Here is a 10,490-nt window from a genome sequence, read left to right on the forward strand (position 1 = left end):
TACTCAAAGACGAATTGTAAACCAGATATTATGAGCAGAAATTGCAAAATAGTAGTTACACTCGTTGCAAAACTCGATTTTTTCAGCACTCGTAGTATTTATCCAACTCGGCAAGCTTCGTTGGATAAACGTACAACTCGTTCTGAAAAAATCATCTTTTTGCAACTTGTTACACAAACTACTATTATGCAACTCATTTGAGTTGCATAATGGTCATTAAAGCACCCATTTCATTGGTATGGAAAAGTAGGCCGTTTTATCACTCAAGGGCGAACTATAAACCAGGTATTATGATCAGGAATTACAAAAATTATTTTTAACTTTCATCCTTTACTTTCGATTTATTAGACGAATTATACGAAAATTGTTTTCCATTAAACCTGTTCTAACAGATTTTTGTCTCATTCTCTTATTTTCAAATATACTTACAAATTTTTGAAGGATGGCAGGTCAAGACCTGGTCAAGACATATTATTATCAAAAATGGGTTAATAAGATCAAAAGGAAAAGGTACTTCCATAGCATAGTGAGCTCGAACGGAATGGACACTAATGGTTTTGTATTGTCACGAATATTACTTCTATCAAACTCAACTCTCATTCTCATTTCAAGTTGTTCACACATTACGTAACGCAAAAATCTGAATTCCCATCTTCACTTATAGCGTTGTGATCTGTTCACAAGTTACAAAAGGTAATAGACAATTATGAGCTTTTTAGTGGAATGTACAACTCGTTGTACAAATTACTATTAAATCTACTCCGAACAAACGATTATGGTGCTGCTAGTTTAAACATGTCTTAAACATAAAAATACGTATCAAAGAGAAACCAGCCCTGTTGAGAATATCTGTTTGTTTTCTAGGGGCAAACTTTTTGCCGGTTTTTGGCTCCAATGTGTTTTAAAGTGAGCTGAATATTGTTTTTTACCGAAATTTAAATACCAAAAATGATATACCAAGCGAAATAAATACATTGGAAATTTTTCTGTCTAAAACCAGCAAGTGCATAATTCCGCTAACAGGGAGACAACTATTGATAATGTTACCCTATTGCCTACTTTTACTTCCTTTTGCAATAGGTGCTTGTAAGAGCCAATAATTATATTGAAGTGAGCCCTTCGCCAAGGCCTATTTTGAGTACCGCCATCGGGGGTGATAATGGGTCTGGGGGTGACAATGGGTCATAGCTCTCACCGGCAGCCTGTGGGTCGTAGAGCAAAATCTTTCAAAATGCTCTCTTATATCTTAGTCTTCTTGCCCTCAGACACATTTAATCCATTCTACAAGCATTCTAAATAGTTGAAACAGTGACCCATTCTCACCCCCATTTGACCCATTGTCACCCCCGACGACGGTACCTATAGAAACATATTTTCAGGTCTATTTTCAGGTGAAATGAATTAGTGATATTTTGTCTGCCTTATCGGTTACCGAGAATTTTCCGGAACCGTTATTTTTATAAGAGTGATTACAACTCATTTTTAATTCATTGTTTGAAAATCATTCCGATTCTAGCTTTTCCAAGACGATTCCCTCAAGGACTATGAACATCTATAATCAATCGTTTGACCAATTTACAATTTCCCACATATTTCAATAATTTCTTATTATTCCAGAAATCCCGGGATATCCAGGACAACCACAAATCACTCATGAAGATTTAAAAAAGCTAATAACTTTCTTCAAGTTTGCTTGAAAAGTAGGAGTCACTTTACGATTTACGTACATGTAAGTTAAAATGTGTAAATCATTCAGTACGCGCTATTAACAGAATCAAACCGACTTCTATACAGAATTTTATGAGAGCCGGTCACCTGCTGAATGGGTGTACCGACATAGATCTTATCTTTTCGATCTTAGTCAATTGCTCTAAAAAGCAAATTCTACATTCCGATGAGAAAATCAGTCCACGCTTAATTCAAGTATTCTGAAACTCACAATATATGAAATAGCCCAAGTAACCAAGGAGCTATATATGCTTGCAAATAATACAGCCATTAAAGTTGACTTAAGGTCACACCTGACGGAATCCAAGATTAAAAGTGCTCGCGTTTTCGGGGGCACACCACTCGCTTCAGAGGCGGCGCACAACTGTCATTTTTGTTGATTTAGCTTTGCTGCGTCGCAGCATGCGTGAAATAATAAAAATGACAGTTGTGCGTTGCTTCCGTATCGAGTGGTGTGCCCCCGAAAACGCGAGCACTTTTAATCTTGGATCCCGTCAGGAGTGACCTTAAAGTGGAAAAAAGCCCCTTTACGACAAAAAAAATGCATCATTACTTTGACATGTTGAAATAAAACATAAGTAATGCATCGCTGCATTCGTAACGCTAAACTAGTGTATCGTTGCTTGACAGGCGTTGAATAAATGCATCTTTACATCGGTAAAACTGGGGTGGCATTGCGCATCTCGATTCGAACGTAATTTTATCGAGTCGAACATGTTTGGTATTACGGCTTTCGATTCGATCTCGAAAACGAATCATCGTTCAAGTATGCTCGAGGAGGTACAAGAATAATGAGATGTTTTGGCATTATGGATACTCGATAGCACACTGAAAAACGACTCAAGTCGAATGAAAAACACTCGTCACCTTTCTAGCTTTCGAATGTTGTTCGAGAGTAATTTACTGCCGAAAGTTTTTAATTATATTTGTTATTATTTCTCTACGGGAAGAGAATAAATGTTTCATTATTGTATCTTGAAGGAAATAATGTCATTATTATACCTACTTTTATAGTTTCCAGACAATATGCAATCTCTAATTATCCCGAAATCCGCGTAAAAACGATTTCAACTATTTTTTTATGTAGTTTTCACTTATTTCTTGACGATTTCGAAAGAACCGATGGAGAAAATCTGCGTAAAAACGTGTATATTCTAAAATCTACGTAAAAATAGTTGAGTTAAATAACAAAAAAACGCGCAAGAGATAACCCAAGTGCATTTAAATAAAACCAAATATACTATATTAACAATATGATTCACTCTCACGAAATTCAGGCGACACCACATGTGGCGCCAACTCGCGTCCAAAAAGGTCGATACACGTTATAATTAAACTACCCAAAATATGAGGATCGTTATACACACGCACTTCAAAATGTCATAATGAAAAAAATAGGGATGCCGGATGTTTCTTCTGGGAAATCAATCGATTATTTTTTTTCGCATTCTATCCGAAAATCAAATTTTGTAGCTGAAGTGTGGTAGCCATTATTTTTGTTAAAATGTATAATAAATTTGAAATTGCTCGTTGAACTGTACCCGACGGAATGGTACCACTGCTGGTGTACCATATCGAAATTGAGGCACGGTAAAACAGATTGGTGTTAAAGTTACCATTCTTACCAAGAAGTGAATATCTTGCATTGTAGTTGCTCTCTGCTCTTACACCATTTTGCTGTTTGCCTGTTTGTTCCTATATCTGCAGCTCGCCTCGATGCAACACTTTTTTGATGATAAGAAAATTATTTTGAGCTTTTTAGTGGAATGTTTTCACTTGTCATAAGACGAGTTTATACAATCCCAATGAATTCCACCACTTAATTGTATCTTGACAGATACGTATTTCAACCTCAACAGTAAGGCCGTCTTCAGTGTCTCGTACTTGACTCGACTTGTAGAGTCGAGTCAAGTACGAGACACTGAAGACGGCCTTACTGTTGAGGTCGAAATACGTATCTGTCCAGATACAATTAAGTGGTGGAATTCAATGGGATTGTATAAACTCATCTTATGACAAGTGACTTTTTTGATGTTTGAGATTTGATTGTTTTTTAATATTTAGAAGCATCAAATAATATGGTTCTTTGCGAAATTTGACTTTAAATAAGTCAAGGACTCGACTGGTACAAAAAATCTAAATATCGACTCGGAACACTAGGCGTGAGAGAAAAATCATGTAGCTGAATAAACAGCGACTGTCCGGTAAAATAATTGCGGAGTAATTCGCTAAACTCGGCGAGCGAATCGAAAAACATCATTTTGGGAGAACCTGAACGCATTTAAGGTAGCAAGTCCGCGTAGTGGTCAATACAAAAGCCTCAGAAGTTCTTGGTATCATTCATACTCTGAATTTAAATGATCTGGCAGAGAGGTACAAACGCCCCCAATCTGGCCTTATGGCGTCATATTCATATCTACAAGAAAGGGTGCAGTCTCGATTTACGAGATGTAAGATCAACAACAAACCAGACGTTTAGTCTGCGACAAATCCTTCCGGAAACACAACTTAAGTGAAATAAAACGAACGAACGATGAAAGATAATGCAAGGCCACGGTTTTTCCGTAAAGTGAATTAGGCTGATTCGTGTGTAACCGCATATTCTGATGCTCGATCAGAATATCAAAATCGTGCATCAAGATATCTGGTGAGAAAGATTTCAAATTGCTGGAATTATATTTAATAGTAATAATTCGTCTAATTGTAAATCCAAATCCAATGTAAAACTACTACACAATCTCTAACTATTTCCAATACTTTTGATAATAAAAAATTGGCGAAAAATACCCAGCTTTGCCCGGGTGTTCCGTGTTTCAAATGTTTTCCACAACAGCTGACCCAAAATTGTATTCTATTGATTTTTTACATTTCCCCGTTCAACTCACCAACCAACCTATACAAACCTAGCGTATCACAAAACGAATTGATTGGGGAGAAAATCTTGCAAATCGATCAACCCGTTCGCGAGTTAAATAGTCAGGAAGGAAATCTCAATTATTATTATGTTTAGAAAATTATTTTGAGCTTTTTAGTGGAATGTCTTCACTTGTCATAAGCCGAGTTTGTACCTTCCCATTTAATTCCACCACTTGATTGTACCTTGACAGATACGTATTTCGACCTCAACAGTAAGGTCATCTTCAGTGTCTCGTACTTGACTCGTACTCGTAATCCCTTTTTTGAGAATTCTCAAATCGTTATCATTTTTTTAATATGATTTGACAGGGAGAAACGAAATTTTGTGAACAATCTGCCCGATATTAGAGTCTGATACAAATACAATTCAAACATAATTATGTTTGTGGTACAATCTTTATATATAAAAATGAGTTTGCATTTCCTTTGAGGCAATATAACTCACGAACGGATTGACCGATTGGTAAGGTTTTCTCACTAATCGATTCGTCTTCAGGTCCGCTGTGTTTCTATAGGTATAGATAGGTATAATATTACCAAATTTTGAGGAGAAAGTTGAGAAATTGTGGAAATACAATTTTGAGGCAAGTTGTGAGGAAACCCAATACAATGGCGCCAAAAATGTTCTAGAGTGCATCGCTGAATGAACTCCACAATTGACAGTAAGAATGCAAAATATAGTCGAGTCTCTACATCTCGATGTTCTAAATCTCGATATCTCTCCCTATGTCTTTGGTTTCCTCGGTCCCTTCAATCTACATACATTTTGGCTTTCTACATCTCGATAACCTCCCTATCTCGATGTGTTCTAATCGTATTTTGTTATGGATTCACTCTCCTTATGTCGATATGTTCAAATTTTTAGGCTACTAGACCATCTTTGGATGATAACAAACACATCAACAATAAGTAATTACACTTGTTTTGTTGTCGTTTTGCATAGCAACAAGCTTTTTTGGATCTAGTACCCATTTAAATTTTTCTTCCATTCCTCGATCTCTCCTTATCTCGATGACTTCTTCAATATCTAGAGGTGGAGAGGCGACTGCAGTATAATCCCGAGCAAGGTCGGGTACGTTCAACTAGTTTTTTTTTGCAAAATCATCGAAAATAATCTATTAAATCCCAAAAAATATCTGATATTGGATACGAAATCGAGAAAGCACAATAAAATTAGCTAATTGATTTTAGCGGAAATATCTCACCGTAACGCTACGTTTTGAAAGGGCAAGTGAATTGACTTACTGTCCGTTCAAGTGAGTTGAACGAAGGTGTTTGGACGCGTTTAATCCAAGTGGCTTGTTCAATTCACTTTCCATGTCAAAACGTAACATAATAATCATACCCATTATGATAAGCGCAACATAACAAAACGCAATCGGAGAGTGTCATCTTCCTTGCTTTCCGCTCAAGATACATATTCATTCAATCAATGGTAGGCAGCGAAAATTTTCAATTCATAATAGGGAAAATGTTAATAAAACAATATATTGAAACGCAGGTGTTAAGTTCCAGTAGGAATTTAGGACACCGAAGAGGAAGAAGAATGATGCATTGGAATAATATCGATAATATTCATAAAGAATTAATCAAATTTCTTGCTGAAGAAAATGATTGAAATGTTTACAGTGGAAAAATTATTTAAATGTTTGCGGAACGGCGATTGAAGCAAAATTGTAGTTTCTGCATTGCACAGCTTCATCGCAATATTTACAGTAGTGTTTGCATTTAACAAAGTCGATATTCCGGTAATCGATTTATTTAAAAATGTATGGACATACCCACACTGTAAAATGTAATCGAACAAATGTGTGACTACTCACCGGAAGAGGGCAGGAAGGTTTTCCCGCACAAGCTAGAAAAAAACATGTTTAGATTCCTCTTTGCTCGCTAGATGATGTTGTTATCACCGGCAAATTGTTCGCCATTTCGATGTATGGGAAAACTCGAAGTGAACCATATTGTTAATATAATATATTTGATAAAACACATGAAAACATCAAAGTAATTTATTATCGAATCCTTCTTTATGGCTCGTTTACATATTCGCTAGTTCTAGCGGAAATTGCACTATCTAACAGTACAAGCGCAATATTAGCACAATGTAAAGGCTTATTAGCGAGGACAATTGCTGTTTACATTGTGCTAATATCGCGCTAGTATTGTCGGATAATGCATTGTCCTCTAGAACTAGATAATATATAAACGGGCCAATAAAACATAAAACTTATAATTTGTGTCGTAACAATATCTCAATCTACAAAACATATCGTATCGGCATAATATTTTAATCGGTTGCAACTGCTCAATAAATAATATTCCTTTTTATAGTCATTGAGCACAATTTGCTTATTTATAAATTAACCGCCAATTCATGCCCTGAAGAATGCCTTTCCAACAGGCAACATGCTATACGCAGATGAAATTACTCTTTTCCTCTCTGTTTACTCACATTCGCCATGCGCTGAAGGTTGTCTCTCCAGCGGGCGGCATACTAAACACGGAGACAGCTATCTCTTATTCTCTCTGTTTACATTTCGTTTGACAGAACAGACTCGATTGAGCTAGTACAGCACCATTCGAAATCTTGTACTGCGACTGAATGAAGTCGAACGAAATACATAATGCCGCAATTTTTTCGAAACGAATCCAAAAACATACGAATCGAGTGATTCGATTCGAGATGCGCAATGTCACCCCGGGGTGGCATTGCGCATCTCGATTCGAACGTAATTTTATCGAGTCGAACATGTTTGGTATTACGGCTTTCGATTCGATCTCGAAAACGAATCATCGTTCAAGTATGCTCGAGGAGGTACAAGAATAATGAGATGTTTTGGCATTATGGATACTCGATAGCACACTGAAAAACGACTCAAGTCGAATGAAAAACACTCGTCACCTTTCTAGCTTTCGAATGTTGTTCGAGAGTAATTTACTGCCGAAAGTTTTTAATTATATTTGTTATTATTTCTCTACGGGAAGAGAATAAATGTTTCATTATTGTATCTTGAAGGAAATAATGTCATTATTATACCTACTTTTATAGTTTCCAGACAATATGCAATCTCTAATTATCCCGAAATCCGCGTAAAAACGATTTCAACTATTTTTTTTTGTAGTTTTCACTTATTTCTTGACGATTTCGAAAGAACCGATGGGGAAAATCTGCGTAAAAACGTGTATATTCTAAAATCTACGTAAAAATAGTTGAGTTAAATAACAAAAAAACGCGCAAGAGATAACCCAAGTGCATTTAAATAAAACACATGAAAACATCAAAGTAATTTATTATCGAATCCTTCTTTATGGCTCGTTTACATATGTACTGTCCAAAAGATGGGTTTTCGGATTAGGATTAGAGATGCTGTTTAGTTGAGAGCCGATAATAAACTGACGGCGTATAGTAGTGTATATTCTCAAGAAACCTTTTACATGAGATAGCATGATTCGATGGACTCTAGTTGTCCCTTTCTCTGAGCTGTCATTTGACAGGATACCTCAGTTCTTCCCTTTCAAAAGAGATCATTCGCTAAATTCATAACACTTAACAACTTAGATTAAAATTTTGCTTTTGTACTTAACACTAAAAATAATTTTAATAATTTCGAGTCAAAATACTATTTTGAAATTTAGATTCATTATTCTGAGAATGCTTCATGCACTTTTAATCAATCATATACAAATTCGAGGTCGACCTTTTGCCGTTCGTTTTCTTTTCGAACGCCTAGGCCCTGGCGTAGAATCGAGCGCAGCATCAGGGCGGCTTCTCTTCCGACTGTTCTTCGATGTTGTTTGAATTGAATCTGGCAATCCTTCGTATTCCTCATCCTCACTGCTAGCCGGCAGCTCACTGTTTCGTTTTGGGAAGGAAAGCGTCAGATTCGGTATCGCAGCTGCTTCATTAGTAACCACTTTTAGCTGATGACGATGCGCCATTAGGCGAACGCTTCCAATTTCCACCTGAAAGGTATTTTTGGAAATTTGTTTTAAAAAGGTCGCTTTACACCATCGTGCAAAGTGATGTGGGTTATTGTTTCTGTACCATACCACATCACCTGTCATCAGGTTATATAGAGGGTCATGCATCTGCTTGTTAGTTTCAATGTAATCATTCTTGTTATTATGATTAGGCTTTGACAGTAAATGATTTTTATAGTATTTTTTTGGATTAAGCAAATCCATAATTGTCTTAGGGTTAAATGAGAACACTTTCTCGGATGGGAATTTACCATCAAGCGTCAAACAGCTATTCCTATAATTGAACAAAAACAAATTAACTTGGTCCTCCAAATTCAACTCCAGCATTGCAGGTTCCAATAAGAACTTCTTCAAGACTTCTTTCACTGTTCGTACCAGCCGCTCTGCTTGCCCGTTGCTTGATGGATTATACGGCGGACTTTTTAGCACATTTATGCCCTGCTTCTTCAAAATTCAACAAAAGGTATGCGAGTTGAATGGAGGACCACCATCAGAGACTAAAACATCAGGTAACTTGAAACGGGCAAAAATGCTATCAATTTCCTTAAGACTTTACCGCAGTCAGTACCTGTCTTCATCCAATCTATTTCTACCCATTTCAGTGACTGTCCACAATAAGTAAAATGTGTGATGGTTGAAATGAAAGAAGTCGATGTGTACCCTACTGAACGGCCTGTCAGTAGGAATCCATTGAAATTTTTCTGCAGGTTTAATGGGAATTGCCATACTATTACACTCTTCACATCGCGATACATATTTTTCTATATCTTTATTTATTCCAAACCAGTAGATTGTGCGCCTAGCCATTTGCTTCATTTTGACCATGCCAGCATGATTGGCATGCAATAGTTTCAACACATTTGCCTGAAGAATCTGTGGTATTACCACTCGCTATTTCCAAATCGTCCACTATTTCCAAATCGTGTTGGTTCGAAAAAACGTCCACATAGATTTTCCAGGCTTCTCTGGCCACCCATTTTTCATGTAATCCATAATATTTTGAAGAAATACATCCGACTTTGTTACCCTTGCAACCACTTTAAAATCAATTGGAAACTCTTTGCTAAAATTTATGCTTCTTACATGTTCTATATCAAATTCACTAGGTATCGGTTGTTCCAGAGGGAATCTCGAACAAAAATCCGCATTCCCATTTTAGCTGACGGTCTATACTGAATAGTGAAATCATAGATCGATAATTCCAGAATATATCTTTGTAGCCTTGTCACGTATATAGAATGTTTACCATTTTTTCCAAATATGCCAACCAATGGTTTATGGTCCGTATAAACCGTAAATGCCTGTCCATATAAGTATTTGTGAAATTTTTTACGGTGCATACCAGGGCTAACGCTTCCAGATGCAGTATAGGGTATGATTTCTGAGCATTATTTAATGAGAACGATGTGAAGCTAATTGGCCTTTCCATGTTGTCAACCACATGGGCGATTACGCCACCTAAACCATATCCCGATGCGTCAGACACAACAATTATTGGCTTTTTGGGGTCGTAAAACTCCAAAATATTTGCCCTTAACAATGATCTTTTACTTTCATGAAATGCCTTATTGCAATTATCGTCCCATTGAAACTTCACACCTGTTTTTAATAAATTGTACAAATACGAAAGCTTTGCTGATAAATGAGGAATAAATTTGTTATAATAGTTTATGAGTCCAATAAATGATTTTAATTCGGCTGTATTTTTGGGCACCTTTGCGTTTTGTATAGTTTCAACTTTCTTTTCGCATGGCAGCAGACCTTTTTCGCTTAAAACATGCCCCAAATAATCTAGTCTTGTAACAAAAAATCTACATTTTTCCCAGTTAACCTTAATATTCGCATTTTGCAATCTTTCCAACACC

Source organism: Armigeres subalbatus, chromosome 3 (assembly GCF_024139115.2).
Source record: "Armigeres subalbatus isolate Guangzhou_Male chromosome 3, GZ_Asu_2, whole genome shotgun sequence".
Classification (NCBI taxonomy): Eukaryota; Metazoa; Arthropoda; class Insecta; order Diptera; family Culicidae; genus Armigeres; species Armigeres subalbatus.